General features: G+C 37.9%; 1 pseudogene; it reads left to right on the top strand.

The window, feature by feature from the left end:
* Nucleotides 1-2: 2 nt before the first annotated feature.
* LOC138156855 (ubiquitin-conjugating enzyme E2 E1 pseudogene) lies at nt 3-478 on the top strand (annotated as a pseudogene).
* The last annotated feature ends 19178 nt before the right edge of the window (nt 479-19656 follow it).

The raw sequence follows: 19656 nt of genomic DNA, 5'->3' as shown, positions 1-19656 counted from the left end.
CCCCCAAGAAGAAGGAGAGCAAAATCAGCACGAGCAAGAACTCCAGGCTCCTCCCCACCAGAGCCAAGAGGATTCAGAAGGAACTGGAGGACATCTCCTTAGACCCACCTCCCAAATGCAGTGCTGGTCCCAAAGGTGACAACATCTACAAATGGAGATCGACTATTCTGGGGCCTCCAGGGTCAGTCTGTGAGGAGGGAGTCTTCTTCCTCAACATCACCTTCACACCACAGTATCCCTTCAAGCCTCCAAAGGTCATGTTCTGGACAAGAATTTATCACTGTAACATCAATAGCCAAGGGGTGATCTGTTTGGATATTCTGAAGGACAACTGGAACCGGGCCCTCACCATCTCTCCCAGCTCACTGACTGCAACCCTTCAGACCCCTTAGTGGGACGTGTCGCCACTCAGTATATGACCAACAGAGCAGAACACTACAGAATGTCCAGGCAGTGGACCAAGAGATATGCTACATAAATTGGGTTTTCACCAAAATTTGTCTGTGATGGAAAGAGCTACTTATGATTTTGAAAGGTTGGGGGAGGGTGGGAGCTGACAAATAGTACGATATTTCTATAACAGATTTTATTCAGTCTTTTATTTCCTGAAATTCTGTTGTTGTAACTTAAGGTATCTTGCTACAATAGACAGTTAGAATTGGTAATAGCATCTTTTAAGACTGTCGTTAGTTCTACAATATTAGCTCAAATCTAGTACAGAAAAGAATGTACACTTAAGATATTTGGGTTCTGTTGCTTGAAATACGTAAAAGATTAAAAACAGATTAATTTTGTACATGTACACATGGTATTGATGGAAAATCCTTCCAAGACAACCTTTTCTTCCCTTCTTTTCTCTTCTTTTCTTTTCTTTTCTCTTCTTTCTTTCTTTATCTATTTATTCATTTATTTATTTGTTTGTTTATTTGTTTATTTATTTTTGGGTAAAAAGATGTTGGTTTTCCTCCCCGTGAGAGGAAACATTGATATTTAACAATTGCTTTTTAGAGACTGTCATCTCATGATATATAATATGGACAAGTGGATATATGGCACCATATAGGAAATGAGTAATTAATGTATTTTATTTTATATGCCAGTCTACTGTAGTATGAAAAGACTAGAGGTTTTAATCAGGACTTAGAGAAACCTGTAGTGAAATACCTTAAGCTGTTGAAGTGTAAGGAGTGGAACAGGAGTCAGTGGATTGGTTCTATGTTGTGGGGGTTACTTCAGTCTGCCTTTGTTACTGTGTTAATAAAAAGCTACTAAAAAAGGGGCGGCTATGTGGCGCAGTAAGTGAAGCGCTGGCCCCAGAGTCAGGAGAACCCGAGTTCAGTTTAGGCCTCAGACACTTAACACCCACATAAAAACACTAGCAGTGTAACCTTGGGCAAGTTACTTAACCCCAATTGCCCTCCAAAAAGCTACTAAAAGACAAAAGAAAAATGTCATATGACTATGAGAATACTATGGAGCTGGTTGTTTATTTTTAGTGAAAGAATATATCCAGAAAAAATTAATTAACAGGAATATTCTAAAGTGAAATATTTTTTCTCCTAAGGCAAAAGTGTAGTCCTCTAAGGATATCTGCAGAGCTCACCAAACCCTGTTCATTGTAAATGATTTCACTTAGGGAGAATATCACCGTTAGCTCAATTACCTTCAGACTGTCTAAGCAAATTTGTAATTTCTAGAAGGGAAAGATGATTTGGTTTTCAGACTTAAAATTCAAAGGATGGCATCACAAGAATGATTTCCCTTGGTGTAAAATGTACTTGATTTCAGGCTCAAACTTTTTTCAAACCAAACAATCATAGGATGACTGAATTTAGGACTACAAGTGATCTTGAGTATTGTCTCATCAAATCTATTTCAGAGAGGAAGCTTCATGATGTTATGTGACTTATCTAAGACCACACTGCTAGTAAATTGGTGGAGCCAGGACTATCACCTGGTCCAGTGTTTTTCCAAAAAAAAAAAAAGTAGTTTCAACTTATTGCTTAGATTTCTTCTTATGTAGGGATTTGATGTGCATGTAAGGCAATCATTAAACATACTCACTCCACTATATTGTCTTATATATAAGCTTTTGAAAACTGCCTTCTTTAAATAGTTTGATATTCCAAACTATAGGTAAGACTGCAGTTAATCAATGAATCAGCAGCTTAGCAATTTTTAAAAAGTCAAAATCAGTATTTTATGAAACAAGAACTTCATCCCTTTGTTATAGTTCTGGATTTACTGGGAAATAGCTGAATCTTGTGATGATTCTCCCAACTTTTGTTTCTATTTATCTGTTTTTAAAAGTAGAAGTAACAGAAGCAGCAGTATAAGAAGATGAACAAGCACAAGAACCAGGACCAGAAGAAAGAGGAGGAAGAGGAAGCATTTCTTTTATGACTGAGTAAGGAATTTTAGCATGTTTTTAGACCCTTATTTGGAAGTTACCCCTAAAACAAACAAACAAAAAAGTCATTATAATCAATATATGTGTCTTCTGTTAAAATCCTATTCTAATGCCTTATTATAATTTGAAGGTGGGAAATGTTTTGCATAGCTACATATGTACAACTATATTGAATTGCTTATCTTCCCAGTAAGGGTGGGTGAGGAGGGAGGAAGGGAAAGAATCTGGAATTCAAAGTTTTAAAATCAAATGTTTAAAAATATATATTATTTTTCTTACATGCAACTAGGAAATAAGATATACAGGCACAGGGTTATAGAGATCCATCTTGCCCTACTGGAAAGTCGGAGGGAGGATGGAGCAGGATATAGGAGAAAGCAGATTGGGGGAGGGGATATACACAGTGGGATCACTGTTTTGGGGTGGTGGCTAGGGGAAAGACAGAGAAAATTTTTAACTCAAAATCTCATGTGAATGTAGATGAGAATCTCTAAAAGGTCATACTGGTGAAGGGTTGTGTATCTATCACATAAATGTCTGCCTGATTAAATTCAAAGAAACCCATCAGCAGAAGGTCACATAACTGATAGTGAGGGGGTTTTTTGGTTGTTTTTTTGTTTTTAGTGGGAGGAGGTATCTTAGCAACTCAATAAAGCATCTGGGTACTGAGACATTAGGGCTTGTTATTTGCATAAGTGTGTCACAGATTTGACTTAAGTATACTTGTCAGTGGGGTTTTTTTTCCTCTTTAAAAATATTTAAGTTATACAAATGTAGACAAAAGCACTGCTTCACTATGAGTAAAGGGTAGTGAGGTGTTTTAGTATAGAAAGAATAAAAATGCACAGCAATGTAATTGATCAATGAACATTTATTAAGCACCTATTTCATTCCAGACACTGTATTAGGCACCGGGACAGAAGGAAACAGCACCAGCCCTCAAAGAACTTATAGTCTATTGAGGGAGACTATATGTATGTATACACGTGTGTGTTTAAATATACATGTGTGTAACATGCATATACACATATATGTACACACAGTAATTAGGCGGGGTAGAATGGAAAGTTCTAGAAACTCGGTAGTCAAAAAGGTTTTAGACAAAAGTTGATTCTTGAGTTGAGTTTTGAAAGACACTGGGAATTCAGAGAGCGAGATGTGAGAAGGGAGCACATACCAGACATGGAGAAAAGCCAACATTGTGCAAAAGCACAGAGATGGGAGATGAAGTGTCATGTATGAAGAGTGGCAGGAAGACCAGTTGGACTAGATGAAAGAGTCTATGAAGGGGAGTCTGGAAAGGAGGTTTGTGCCAAGTTATCAAATATTTTAAGCACCAAACAGATTTTATTTGATTCCTATGGGTAGTACAGAACTGCTCAAGTTTATTGAGTAGGGGATTGATATGATAAGACCTGATTTTAAGGAAATTCACTTTAGCAATCGTGTGGAGGATGATTTGGAGAATGAAAAGACAAGGGAAGGATACCACTTAGGAGGTTATTGAAATAGTCCAGGTAAGAAGCAATGACGTTGTCAAACTGAATGTAATTCTTCAAAAAAGACTTCTGTTCTACTCATTCATCAAACTTTTTAAAAATGGTCTTCTAAAAATAACCTAGAAGAATCATTTTTCAACACTTTTATTTTGTGGATTGATTTTACACTGATATTTTATGGCAGCTTCCCTAAGACAAATACGATTTGTATAATATTTAAGTGGGGAAATGAGTGAGTTAAAAGGGAGAAAGTTAGGTGTATCATATGAAGGGCTTCTCTTTCATTAATGCCTTGAGATATTTAAATATATTTCAGAGTATTCCTAAGGTGCTTCCCTTTTAAGAATATATATTTTAACAGTATATCATGCTTAAGTTCAAATTGTTTTATGTCCCCTGACTTTCACCATGATCAGGAAATCTGTATCCTATGGTCCTGTCTGGAATTCTAATAAGTATCTTTTGTGTTTATGCACAATCTTTCATTTTGAATATCAAAGAACTGCTTAAATATCATCTAATGGTATAATCTTACCCATTTCAAAAGATAAATAGGGCTGTAGTTTCATATTGGAGGATTATTCTGACCATCCTCAGTTGTGTCTTTTCTCATTATATCTGCTCTGCCTGAACATACAAATTATTCTAGGCAACACTAAGTCTATGGTATTACCATCATTTTCTGTATAAACCAAGCAAAAAGCAATAAAACTAGATACATGATTGGATAGGGGACAAATATACATACATTTCATTCAGTCTCCTTGATTGTCAAGAATGCACCCTACCTAGCCTCAAATAAGAGCTACAAAATGTATTTCAAATGGAGAATTAATAATAATAATAAGGCAAGAGCTTGTTTTGATGAGTAGGCAGCTGTCTAGGAAGCCAAAAGAAGAGATCACTATAGAACAAATTTTCAAGAATTTTCACCTAAGGCTTTCTTGTCTGGATGAAATGTGTTCAATAAAGATCATTTAATTTCATTATTCTTGAGGAAAAGTGAGAAAAAATAGGTTACTGCTGGAATTTGCATCTCATCACAGATCATATATTTAGTTATGAGATGAAAAATGGTGTCACTGAACCATAACACTGTAAACTCCTTAAGAGTCAGTCTGTATTATGTGTCTTTTTATCCCTAGCACCTGGCATAGTGCCTGGTACACAGTAGATTCTGGATAAATTTAATTTTGGGAGTTTTCTTTTATTCTTTTCCTTGTCAATTACATTCTAACATATGTATTTTAATATTAACATATGGAAGCAATGCTTCCTCAAACCTTAACTACTGAAATCTTATGCCTATAAAATTCAGACCATCTTTATAAAATCTTTCTGGACATTCCCCAACAATTAGAAGTGACTTCCTCCTTTTAACTCCCATAGTTTTCCATTTCTTTTATTCTTGGGACATTTATCCCATACGGTCTTGTATTATGTGTCTGTTTTGTCGTTCTATCATAATGGAATATAAAATAATAAGTTAGAGCTAGAGGAGATCCTAGGGGACATCTGCTCCAATCTTTTCATTTTATAATGAAGAAATGGGTCCAAAGAAGAAAAGTACCTTGGCCAGAGTTACGTAGGCAGTGACAGAGGTGGGATTCAGACTCAAGTTGCCCAATTCCAAATCCATCCAGTGCTCTTCCCAATGAAACATTAAGTTCAGAATCCACATCCCACTCTTCTATATAGGCTACTTCATCTTCACATAGTATGTAGAAAGTGATCAATAAAAATTCCTCAAATAAATCATTTCTTCCCATACCTGAAAGTCTTTAAGTAAAAATATACCAATAAAATTCTACCCACATAAAATATATAACAAGTTGTACAGTCTATTTCCAAATAATGTTTTCTTTTAGAGTGAAGCCTCGTGAGGCTTACCTTCGTATCTCATCTTTATAAAAATTCCCATTCAACTCTTGAATACTCCATTACCTTTTGTTCGGTGTGAGGATATTTTGACTAACTCTAAGTATGCAACTATGTCTCAGGTGCCAAATCCAGAACATATACACTATTCACAACCTATGCAGGAAACAAAATTCAAATAACAAAATGTTTAAGACACCCATAACTTCCCCTATTATTCATGGATATGTCAACCTGGATACTACCGTGTTTCCCCGATAATAAGACACTGTCATTATTTTTTTTGGACAGAAAAACACCAGAGGGCTTATTTTCAGGGGAGGGCTTATTTTAATGAACATTGACAGCAATTTTAATAAACAGGTAAATGTGAACAAAAAAATGTACCTTTATTCAATAAGCAAATCACTAGGGAAGAACAGGATGACGCGCTCACTGCTGCAGCTCTGATTGGATGCAGCTCAGAGCGCGGCATGCGTTTCACCCCAGGGGGGGCGATAATGTAGCGTGTAGCGCAGGGGATCACCTTCACTACAGTAGCAATCTCAATAGGGCTTATTTTCGGGATAGGTCTTATTATCGGGGAAACACGGTAGATAGAATCAATGTTGGTTCTATTCTCTTGTCATTCTCAGACCTTCTGGCCTAGCCTTAATCCATGATTGACCCAGGCCAAATACCACTTTGTCTGGTCCCTAATGAGTTAGACTTAATGGGCAACCTCACCTCCCTACTGGAATAGACAATAAAGGGGTATCCCCTAATTCAGTCCTCTTGCCCATCCAGGTAGAGGACTGCCTTAGGCCAAGACTATCTTGGAAGGCTTTCTTAACTTCCTCAAGAGGACTAGTACACAATTGCCTCATCATCTGCATTGGTGGCCACATCTCCTTCATATATGTGATCATTGTAAAGCAATAGCTGTCTATCTCCATCTTGCGGACCAGTCTTTTTAAAACCTGTTTATGTAAATGTAGGTCACTCCTGACCTCCAGGTCACTAGGAAATCTGATTAACTCTCCTCTGTGCAGATGATTGTCACATCTCTGCTTCTTCATTTAGATTGGAAGATTACCCAGTTTTCCAACTATTTGGTATGAGGTGGCTTTTCATTGCCCCACTATCTTGTATTTTCTCAGAGCACAAATATTTTATAGCAGGACTTTGAACTCAATCATACTATCATTTTTTTCCTCATTAAGATAAGGTGATGATATATAGGCAACAGTCCTACTTGAAATGATTTCTCAGATGAGGTATATATATTGGTTATTAGTCTCCCCATCTCTGTGTTCTGAAACTTTAAAACAATCATTAGACAAACAAGGCTCAGAAGAAACATCATCACATAGGAAATAAAGCTACTACTATGATTTTGGTGGAATTACATGTGTAAACTAGAAAGGCCCTGGGCTGACTCCACTTAACTCTTATAGACCTCAAGATCCCTAACATGTTTAGCAATATGTAATTAAAATGCCCTGGTTGGGAACAATGTTGAAGGGGATAAGGCAGGGTAGAACTAGTGATTTCTTCTAAAACTAGCACCTCCTTGAATATTTTTTTCTCTCAGTTTTGATCCTTATCAAAATAAATCCTGTCAAAGAAAGCATATACCAATAAATACATCGCCCACAATACTTTGCCTTCTGTGGAAGCCTTATTATTTCATGTTGGGTAGATCTATATGTATCAGATGAATCAATCTGACACTATTATGATATGGTTTGTTTTCTTCCTATATCCTTCCAAAGGAAAAAAATATCTATATATCCAAGCTCCATAAACTTTCTTATTCTTATTTCCTTCTTATAGGCAGTATGAGTTAGCAGCACTGTCCTTTAAATACAATGAACATGGGTCTCACATTCCATACATATACCTGTCACCATTGTAGACCAGTAGAATCTGTTACGTATCAGGTCCAGAGTTGTCTCTTGAACTAAATGTCTAGTAGCATCATTCAGTTCCTTCACAGCCAGGAGGTCTTGAGCAATATCAACTCCCTTCCTATATTTTGTTGGGTACAGTACTCCATTGCTTAGCTTGAAATCCTGCCTTTCTTTACATAAAATGTTATCTTCTGCAGAGCAAAGTTGGAGTCCCCAAGAGCCATGCTCCCTTTTCTTGACTTGTATCATCTCTTAAAAATCTATAACCCTTTATCCTACAGCTTTTTTTCATCACCATCCATACAAAGAAAAGTGATATGGGGAGGATTTGCCCAATATTACGTTATTTTTGTTCAGTGATGGAACATTCCCCAGGGAAAATTCAAAGTTCCCAGGTGCCCTATTTTGGGTTGCCTGAGGTTCATGTATTCAGTTAATACTGTTTATGGTAATCACCAAGTTTTCTCATATCTTGGGATCTATATCTGTATCCATTGGTTTTCCCTGGCTGTAATATACATATTTGGCAGGTACCACTATGAAAATCTGACTGGCAACATATAATTTAGTGCTATTCAAAATATGCCAATGGTTTGTATCACATACAAACTTGAAATTAAGCTCTATATACACACAGTCTTGGAAATTAGAATATTAGTAATTGATGGGTCAGCTAGGTGGCACAGTGAATAGAGCACCAGCCCTGGAGGAGGTCCTGAGTTCAAATCTGGCCTCAGATACTTAACACAAAAACTAGCCATGCGACCCTGGGCAAGTCACTTAATCCCAATTGCCCTCCAAAAAGAAAAAAAAAGAATATTAGTAATTGAGCACTTTAAGGCCAAGATTTTCTAATCTGTGGATGGGATAACAGGGTTTATATTATAGTTATTTATATGCATTTCTCATAGCCATACTGGACTAAAGTACCTTGAAGGAAGGCACTGTCTTTTTCATATTTGTATCTCCTGAGTCTATCAGTGCAACTTACACATAGTAATCACTTAATTACTTTGTTGAATTGAATTGTTGAATTATAGGATTCATCATACTGAAATTTCATCATATTAAACAATTGAAATCGCCTTCCTTCCATGCACTGAAAGACAGGTCTGGGATATCTGTGATATCATGTAAAGGAACATCTTATGAATTCTCACATGTGTAATGGAAGTGAACACAGGCTACTTTGAAAATGTGGTTGTCTTATTTACTAATTAGGTGGTAGTTATGTAAAGTAGGAGTGGTAACCTTACTCGAGCTGGCAAGTGGCCTCAATCTAAATCAAGTTCAGATTAATAAATATTCTCTTTAAGAACCATCAGGAAGAACTACAGGCAGATAAAGTAGATAAAAGGTAGTCAGGGGTGGGGAACCTATGACCAAGAAAACCTAAAATGGTGTCACAAGGAATTGGACATGGCTGAAAGGATTCAACAACAACTACTAATAAGAACATTATTGTATCTATACAACATGCCCCTCCCACCTAAACCTGGGGCATACTCTCTCCAAATACCTATATGTTAGTAGAAATGTAGGTCCAAGTTTCGAGTAAAATAGTAGAAAGTACAAATGTAAAGAATTTACATCAGAACTTTCAGTACCTTCTGCCCCCTTCTGATTAGAGACCTGAGAATAGAAGAAGTAACTCCTCCCAAACCCTCCATTTAAAGAGATCCTCCATCTCTTCAGTCCCACCCAGCTGTACTCCTTTGAACAGGACTCTGTTCCCTTCCCTTTTCTTTCAAATTTCTTTTGCGTGTTAGCTTCCCCCATTACATTATAACTTCCTTGAGGGCAGAGACAAGTGTCTGTATCCTAGATTAAGGATAGGGAGCCTGCAGCCTCCAGGCCAAGTGTGGCCTTCTGGGTCCTTGCATGTGGCCTTTTGACTGAGTCTAAGTTTTATAGAACAAATCCTTTTTGTAAGGAAAATTGTTTTGTGAAGTTTAGATTCAGTCAAAGGGTTTTACTGGAGTACCTAGAGGGCCACATGTGGCCTCGAGGTCGCAGGTTCCCCACCCCTGTAATAGATATTTGCCCTTTTCCCCCTAAGGATCAGCTCTCAAAAGATTAGGGAACAGACCTTCAGAAGGAGAGGTGGGAGAAATGTAACAGGAACTAAGAACTTGGGGAGAAAAAATAAAGAGGATTCAAACTGGAGTCAGAGAAAGGAGGCTGGTAAGGAAGATAGATGCAGCTTCTAAGGCTGGAAGAGTACTAGAAAGCTGGCCTTTGACCCAGGAGTACGACAAATCTAATGATCAATAGCTTGGCAGACGACAGTGGCACCTGCAGGTGCCCCAGTAGCTGTTTTCAGGGGACCCATCCCAGTGATGTAGTGCAATTTGAACTTGGGCAAACAATATTAACTCAAGTAGTTAAGGTTACTATTGACCATAAATACCCCCTACCCTGAAATACACACATACACCTTGATAGTAAAAGTTAGTGTGCCCTGAAACCATCTCTGCATGCTATACTATACTTCAGTGAAGGGGAATGGTGAGATGGAAGCATAGCCAGAACTCATAAAATTAAAAAAAAAAATGAAGGAAACTGAGATTCAGGGTGTAACTGCAAAAGGGAGAGGGCTTGCCTTATTTCTTCTGAATTGTAGCAACACTAATTTCAATGAAATGAGAGCTACAGGGCAAAAAGCACAGCCCCCCTTCCATTTTTACAACCTTCTCTCACTCTCCTTTTTCCATTAAGGAAAACAGAAACCGTGCAACACTAGTAACTATACAGAAGTCACTGAACAAATCCAAGCAAATGAGTCAAATGATCTCTATGTGTGGTGCAAGGTTGAACAGGTATTTAAAACAGTTGCTTATTTTAAAGTCACGTAGGATGTGTCTGTCCCCCGTTTGGTGCTGCTACTGTTTCTGCCTCTGTGGTTCTCTAAGTTTTTAGAGCGACGGGCTCAAGGGATGTTAATTAATCGATATTTGTTGTGTCTACTACGTGCCAGGCCTTGTGCTAAGCACTGGGGATACAAAAAGAGGCAAAAGACAGTCCTAGAACTTGGATGGGTCTGAGGAGTTTTCGAGTTCCACCCTTTTCTTTTTCAAAAAAGACTAATTTCACACACACACACCAAAAAAAAAACTAGCCGTGTGACCTTGGGCAAGTTACTTAAACCCAATTGCCCTCCAAAAGGCAAAAAATAAAAAAAAAAAAGAGAAAGAAAGAAAGAAAGGTGGGAGCCGCTAGGTGGCGCAGTGAGTAAAGCTCTGTCCCCAGAGTCAGGGGGACCCAAATTCGGTTCCGGCCTCAGACACTTAACACCCACACAAAAAAACTAGCCGTGTGACCTTGGGCAAGTTACTTAACCCCAATTGCCCTCCAAAAGGCAAAAAATAAAAAAGACTAATTTATGGTGTTCACACTAGAACTGCATGAAGCTAACATTAGTTCATGTGATGAACATAATATGTAGTGTATAATTGTGGTATATACAACAACATGTTAACTTATAAGCTAAGGATACAACTCAGTGCAGGACTAAACATACAACAACACATGGGCCCTATGTGCATAAGTCATGAATGGAAATATGCAACAATGTATCAGCAATGCCATATTCACAATGCCTATAGAGATTACAAATATGCTGATATAATTATCCATCACAAAATACATCAGGTTTGCCATTTGGGGAAATAAACTAGAAAATTTATTAAGATACCAAAAGACTGAGTCCCAAAACCAGAAAGTGAAAGCCATCAGAGTAGTTATGACATTGGCACAGGTAGATAAAGTAGAAAGCACCCACATTTTCAAGCCCTCAAAACAGAACAAGCTACCTCAGGCAAAGGTCCTCCTCTCCCCACTCACAGCAACCACCCAGTGTCCTGGAAGAGCGCTCCCAGCAGCTCTGGCCTCTGGCAGTGCTCAGCCGGAGTCCTAACTCAAAAAAAAAAAAAAAGGCAACCGCCACCAACTGGCAACCGCAGGACCATGAGCTCGGCTTTTCACTTTCTCTTGCTCTGCTATGTCAGCACGTCCATGGGGCATGGGAGATCTTTAAATCCCATAACCCTTACAAACATGTACCATGCCAGTTGTTCATGAATAACACTGCCTAACATTAGTAGCAATAATGCATAGCACCGGCATATATACCTAGTGTGTTACACAGGGCTCATATGGGCTCATAAGAGCACATGCAGTGATTATAAACAAAGCACTTATGACAATGGATGTTGCTTGGCCACTTCTATTTCCCCTAAAGCATCATGTCTTAGTTTGGTCTCTGTGCTAACAGGTCTGACACCCCTGTAGTGATCTCCGAAGCTTGTCGATGGTCTCTTTGTCATATCATTGTCAGACTCTCTTCACTAGATGTCTTCACAACTAGACTGTTAGGCAAGGAAGAGGCTGTCTGGCCTAAACAACCTGTCAGAATTCTTTTAGTCTATGGCTGTGATTCTAACCTGGTAGATGACTCTAGTCAGCTCCCTCAGTTGCCACACTCAATGGGTTCCCTCTTTTCCCTATACATCTTCAAACTTGACTATTAGACAAAACATGAGACCATGTCTGGCCTCAGCTCTTCTCCCCTCTCTGGACAGACATTCCCCCTATGACCCAGATAGTCTCCAATCTTTTCATTTTTGAAGACTCAAGAGTCCATGATTTGACTGAAAAGTCACATAATGAATGGCAAAATTCAGAGAAATGACCTGAACCCTTTGGATGAGTTGAGCTGTAAGGGTTTACTTAACATATATTTTATAGGATCAAAGAAGAAGAGCTATAGAGGATCTTCAGATGTTATCTAGTATAACTCCATTTTATTTTTTTTATTTTGCTTTTTTGGAGGGGGGGAGGCAGGGCAGTTGGGGTTAAATGACTTGCCCAAGGTCACACAGCTAGTAAGTGTTAAGTGTCTGAGGAGGAATTTGAAGTCCTCCTGACTCTAGGAGGTGCTCTATTCACTATGCCACCTAGCCACCTCACTCTTTCATTTTATAATCTTCACGTGTAGAAGACTGTTCACTGTCATCCAAGAAATCATAGATTTGGAGCTGAAAAGGAGATCCAGAGATCATCTAGTCTAAAATTAGCTCATTTTAGAGATAAGGCACTTGCTAGCTGTGTGACCCTGGGCAAGTCACCTCACCCTTGTTTGCCTCAGTTTCCTCATCAGTAAAATGAACTAGAGAAGGAAATGGCAAACCACTCCAGTATCTTTGCCAATAAAACCCTAAATAGCGTCAGAAAGAGTTGGACACGACTGAACAACAACAGAGCGAGGAGGAGACAAGTGCAGAGGAATTAAGAGTTAGTACACTTTATTCTCCTTCACTCATTCTACAATCTGGTTCTACAGAACCACTTACCCCTCCTTATATCTGACATTCCATCTTCTAACTCTGTGCTATGACTGTCCTGCATACCTGGACCATTTTTCCTCACGGCCTCCTGCTTCTTTACATTCCTTCAGGACCACTTAACTCTCCTCCCCTCCTACAGGAGGCCTTCTGGACCTCCCTCCCCAAGCCTTCCCTCTGAAATGACCTTCTGTTTACATTGCATATATATATCACGTTTGCGTGTGTGTGTGTGTGTGTGTGTGTGTGTATTATATGTTACATTGTCTTCCCCATTAGAATATGAACTTCTTGAGCGCAGGGCCCCTGTTTTTTGTCTTTCTACGTAGTCACAGAGCTTAACATAGTTCCTGGCATATAGTAAACACTTAATAAATGCTTGTTGACTCACTGACTTTATTTTACTAGGCACTTACTTTTCCTAGTATCACAAAAGTAATAAATAGCAGATCTTAAGATTCAAACCCAGGTCCTCTGATTCAATCGAGTATTCTTTGTTACTACTACACATCTGACTAGACGAGAAACTACTTTGAAGTTTCTAAACAGAAAATTATCAAAATAAAAAAAAACAATTGTCACATTATTTCATTTTAAAAACACATGCACATATATCCAGTATAGTGTTGTGCGTCTGTCATCCCTGTAGTTGGGGATGCTGAGGCTGCAATATATCTTGAGCTTGGATATTCTGAGTTGCAGTATCCAGATGCCCACCCTGAGTATGGCATCAACTCGGTGAGCTCCAGGGAGAGGACCAGGCTACTTAAGGAAGCAAACTTCTTCCCATCATAAACAAAGCAGGTTAAAGTTCCTGTGTCAATCAGCAATAGAATCAAGCCCACAGAGCCAAGCCCAGTAAGTCCAGCCTACATGAGATGTGGAGACACATTTTTTAAAAAATTAATGATAGATGAGAGAGATAGAGACAGAGACAGACAGACAGACAAAGAGAGACAGACAGGGAGAGAGACAGGGTGATACAGACAGAAACAGAGAGAGACAGAGACAGACAAAGAGACAGAGACAGGGAGAGAGATAGGGAGATACAGACAGAAACAGAGATAGACAGAGACAGAGACAGAGAGAGAGAATAAAAACCACATAATAGGACGACTTCACATTTTCCAACTGGGCAATATTTCTAGATCTTTCTCACAGCCCAGAAACAACCAGTTATAAGAAAACTGCTCTCCCCTTGAACAGATTTTAGTCCTTTTCAACATTTCTTATCCCTCTACTTTGTGAGAGTATGTGATATTATACAACTCAGATATCTTCTTCAGAGCAAAAGACTTTCTTATTGGCTGAAATCAGTGCTGAGAAAGAAGGCACTCACCACGCCTAAATGAGTGCTTACTGAGTGCCTCTTGAGGATTTACCAGGTGTTCTTTAAAGTGCACTTTTGCAGAAAAAGAGCTGAGCATCCTTTTGATGAGAGGTTTGTTTTTTTTCTTCCCTATCTATATCTATGGTTTTAAGGGAATAACTGTAAAATAACCTTTTACAAAAACATTTTAGGTAGAAATCCTATATCTGTTATTGACCGAACATCTGTCTCCCTCCTCTCCTAGCTTTTCCTGAGTACCCAGAGTATTTTAATTACAAAAATGCCCTTGAAGAATTTATTCAGATTTCTGATGAATTAATTTAAGTCTTATATTGTACTTTAATGGTTGGAACACAGATTTTTAAAAATCTTTCTGCTCCCATGATTGTCCCTATATATGTCTAGAGACTTCCTCTTAAAGTAAACCAAACTCAGCAGTGAATAAAGTTCTGACATTCATCTCCAAAAGGAATATCCCCAGGCAGGAGAAGATCCATGACATCTACCATCCACAAAGGACTGATCCCACATCCCCTATGTGAAGTATGGCATCTTGTGGCATTTATCATCTAAAACACATCCTAAAGTCATTGGCCCTGGTTCCCTTCTAATAAATGTAACCTTCTAATCATATTATGACTTACTTGGTACCACATTTAGGTCAACCTAGTTAAAACAAAGGGCACTGAAATAGTAGAGTCAGTTTAAAAAGTCCCCTTAAAAGTGGCATAATATGTCTTCATCTCAGCTAAACTGGGAGGATGCATAATTATTTACCCCTTTCTTCTTACCCCATTTTTACAATGCAGAACCTGAGATGTTTAGAAATGGTAAGAGACTTGCCCAAGGCTACACACACACACACACACACACAGTAGTGAATCCAGGTCTTCTGTCTCTAAATTCAATTCTCTTTATCCTATAACCTGCAACTTTCTCTAGCACAGCCCTTTTAAATTCTGATGAACTATCCAAAGTTTGTTTGTTTTTAAAATGTCCTAGCCTTTCAGCATTATTTCAGAATTGACTTCAGGCTTTTCTCTTACCTTTGAACAGCTCTAAAGTTTATTTGTGAAATAAAAAGTTTATTTGCCCCATGGAATCCAGAAAGTTTTTCACTGTACATATGAAACAATCACTCTGGGCTTTTTAGGAATTTATTTTTAAAACTTAAAGATGTCTTCAGTTTATAAAACCTAGGTGAGAAGCCTCATTAACATTCAAAAACTGTTCATTGGTTTTATCTTTCTCCTTTGGGAGACTAGGTACCATTTGGCCCAATATGTAGGGCAGAGCAAAACAGAGTCCTAAGTGGTATTTTTTCTAATTTTAGACTCTACTCCAAAAATCCTGTGGATTCCTTTTGGTATCATGTTTCACTACTTTATTTAAATTTGTTTTTCAAGCCTGTGCCCTGAGTAGTTCAATTTTATTTTTTTCAATTATCAAGCATTTAGTTTTTTCTCCCTCTTGTCTCCCTCTCTGAAAAAGAAAAGAAAATCACAATACTTCTAAAATATAGCAGCCTCTCCCCTCTCCAAACCATCCTTCACATAGTTGCCACAATCACCTTCCCAGAGCACTGGTCTGATCAAGTTACTTCCTGCTCCAAATCCTTTGATTGCTCCCTATTGCCTCTAGAATAAAATATAAACTTCTTAGCCTGGCACTAAAGTCTCTCCACAGTCTGGATCCATCCTGTTACACCTCATTTCACATTATTCCTTCAGTCTACAGTGGAATGTGGTCCAGAATAGCTATACCACCAGTAGCTGTTCCCTGGTCTCGCGCTGTCTCCTGCAATCATATAGGCCAAGTCCTATGCCTGGTACTCTAATACACCTCATGTCTGTCTATTGAAAATCTCTTCCTTCAAGGCCTAGTTAAGACATGAACACCTTCTTTCATAAAGTATCCCTTGATCCATGTAGCTGGAATTCTTCTCTCTTCAAACTATCCTTGCCCCCATCACACTCTTCCTAGAGTTATACTGAGGTATTTGTCATATACATATAAAAACTTTTTAAAGCCTCTTGAGACCAGAGACTGTTATTTTTCATCTAATTCTAATCTTATCATCTAGTATGTTTATTTGGATTGAATGGAAGATGAAGAGAATTACAAACAAAAGAATCCAATGCTATTCAAGGCTGCAAAACAGAAACAAGTATTGCAAGATCATAGTTTGTATAGGACTGGAAGGTCTCTGGGAAAATGGTTAGGGAAGTACATACTAGGCACTTACCTTTTTTTAAACCTAATTGATTGTGGCAGGATAGGAGGGCTCCAAGCAAACAATTTCAATGATATTCAATACTGCCAAACAGAGACAAGGAGGAGCTGGAAGGTCAAACTTTTAAGATAAGCATCTCAAACCATCCAATAAGCGGACTTCCCTTTCTCCTCTTCTCACTTCCTTCCCTCTTCCTTTCTTCTCCTTTTCTTTTTTATTTCTCTTTTCTCCCTTCTCTCTCTCTCTGTCTCTCTCTCCCCCTCCCTCTTTCTTTCCTTTCTCTCTCCTCTCTTTTTTTCTGTTTCTATCCACAGAAATGTCTTTTTTTTTTTCCAGTTCTGTAGTCAGAAAACATTGTAGCTATCTGTGACCCTTACTTCTCCTTTTAGCCCCATAGGTAATCAATCAATCACTGAGCAAACACTTATTTCACAGCTATGTGCAGGGAACTTTGAGAGGATCTTTGGGGGATTCAAAGAAGAAGGTCATGGAATTATAGAAACGGAGCTGTAATTCAGAGGTCACTGAATCCAGCCTCCCTCCTTTTGTAGATTAGGAGACCAAGGCCTCTCAAGGTGAAGTGACTTCAATAAGCATTCAATTCCATTCAGTAAACATGTATTTAGTACCTACTGTGTGCCAAGCACAGTGCTTAGCACTGGGGAGACAAAAAGAGGCAGAAGACCGTCCCCGCCCTCAAGAAGCATATAATCTAATGGAGACTTGTCCAATGTCATACAACTTCTAAGTGTCAGAGATAGGAATTGTACCCAGGTCATTCTGACTCAAAGTCCAGTATTCCTTCCATTTTTTCCAGCACTTAGCATAAAGCCTGACACATGGTAGGTACTTAATGAATCTTTATTAACTGATTGTCTCTTTCATTGCTTCTAAGAAATTTATAGGGAACCTAGACAGGGAATTTTTAACATTTTTATGTCATGGACTTCCTTGTCCAGTAAAATCTGTGTACTATTCAGAATAATGGTGGTTTTTTTAATTCATAGTTGAAGGAAATGCTAAATTTCAGTTAGAGGGTAGTGACAAAATGTGAATTTTTCCTTTCATGCACCCCCAAAAACTATCCTTAAAAATGGGGGGGCAGTAGTCCATGGGCCACCATATTCAAAAACCCTGACCTAGAAAGAGTAGATATAAAAAGTCTGAGTATACAGTAGTCAAATCAACAAATTGCCTTCATTCAATATCCAATATCTTATGGTTCCATCAGATTGATTGAGGAACTTCTTCACACTCCATTTGTCAGGTTATTTAGGTTTATTTAGTTCATTTTCATTCTATCTTCAAGTTGCCTAGGAAAATACCTAAATATCTCCTTTCTATATCATTTTAATAAGATTGGAAAACTATGGCATAGGGAAATAAAATAACTTGTCCAAGGTCATCCATGGACTCAGTGGCAGGTTTGAGAATAGAATTCAGTTATCCTTACTTCTCTTTGCCCACACCTTATCTCAGGGCAGTGCAAGTGCCATTACATTTCTTGAGATAATTACACCATTAAAAACAGTAAATGAGGCTCCCCACTCTTGAACACAGAGCAACTAGGTGGCCCAGTTGATAGAGTGCTGGTCCCAGAGTCAGGAAGAACTGAGTTAAAATCCAGCCTCAGACACTATGTGACCCTGGACAAGTCATTTAACCCTGTTTGCCTCAGTTTCCTCATTTGTAAAATGAGCTGCAGAAAGAAATGGCAAACCATTTCAGTGTCTTTGTCCCCCCCCCCACAAAAAAAAAAAGCAAATGGGGTCACAGAGAGTTAAATGTGACTGAAATAGAATAGCAACCCTCAAACATCCAATCCACTATGAATCTCTGACCTATTGTTCTCAGTCAGTGAATTTCTACAATTATTACAATCACATATTCTTATTAATCACATCTCTGCCTTAGCTTCTATGTTAAATATTTATATTAAATATAAATATAAATAAGTATTTAATCTATAAAGGTTTGATGGAAACAGAAGAAAGATCAAAAGGTCAGTTTCCATTAAATTGTATTAAACTCAAAGTACCCTTTGTTATTTATGCATTCAGTTAGATGATGAGGGTAGATACAGCCAGGGAGATCCCAAGTTCAAATTCTGTCTCAGATGTTTATCAGTTTTTAAACTGTAAGACGTGGATGATAGTACAGGACCTACTTCACAGGGTAATGTTGCACCTAGCACTTAATAGGCATTTAACAAATACCTTTTCCCTTCCTCTCTCCTTATGCATCCTAAATTTAAATTCCAGTAAATTTCTAGAAAATGCATTTTATCTCAAAAGACTGGCACTTCAGACTACTCGGACACAAGTCCACACAAGATCCCCAAAGCCATTAGCTAATGAAGACACATGTACTTTGTGGATTCTGTGCTTGTCCTGTCAAGTCAACAAGAATTTAATTAATGCCCTTGGGGTATATGGAAGTATTCTTGGTGTTTGAGGAGAAAACAGTAAATTATAGGCTGAGAAATTATGCCAATATTCTGAAGTTTGTGTATCTCCCACAACACCTAGTACAATACCTTTTATATAGTAGGCACTTAGTAAACATGATTCTATTTTACAAATCTAACATGGAAGAAAAGGCAGAGATGTGATTAATAAATTTCCTTTTCTATAATAGGTTTGTTTAGATATTCTATTTCCTCCTCTATTAATCTAGGCAGTTCATATTTTGTTAGTATTCTTTTATTTCCCTTAAATTGTTAAATTTATTGGCATATAATTGGCAAATAATTCCTAATAATTGTTTCAATTTCCTCTTCATTAGTGGTATATTGACCCTTTTCATTTTTTATGCTAGTATTTTGTTTTTCTTTTCTCTCCTTTTTAATCATGTTAACCAATGGTTTGTCTATTTTATTATTTTTTTGTTAAATCAAGTTCTAGTTTTATTTCTTAATTCAATGGTTTTCTTATATTCAATTATATTCATTTCACCTTTAATTTTTAGGATTTCTGATTTGATGTTTAATTGGGGAATTTTAATTTGTTCTTTTTTTAGATTTAAAAATATATATACCCAATTCTGCTCTTTATGTTATATTGATTTAAGCAT

Source organism: Petaurus breviceps, unplaced genomic scaffold (assembly GCF_028583685.1).
Source record: "Petaurus breviceps papuanus isolate PSGF00001 unplaced genomic scaffold, PetGlider_PUasm1.0 110, whole genome shotgun sequence".
Lineage (NCBI taxonomy): Eukaryota > Metazoa > Chordata > Mammalia > Diprotodontia > Petauridae > Petaurus > Petaurus breviceps.
This window is presented reverse-complemented; position numbering and strand designations above follow the sequence as displayed.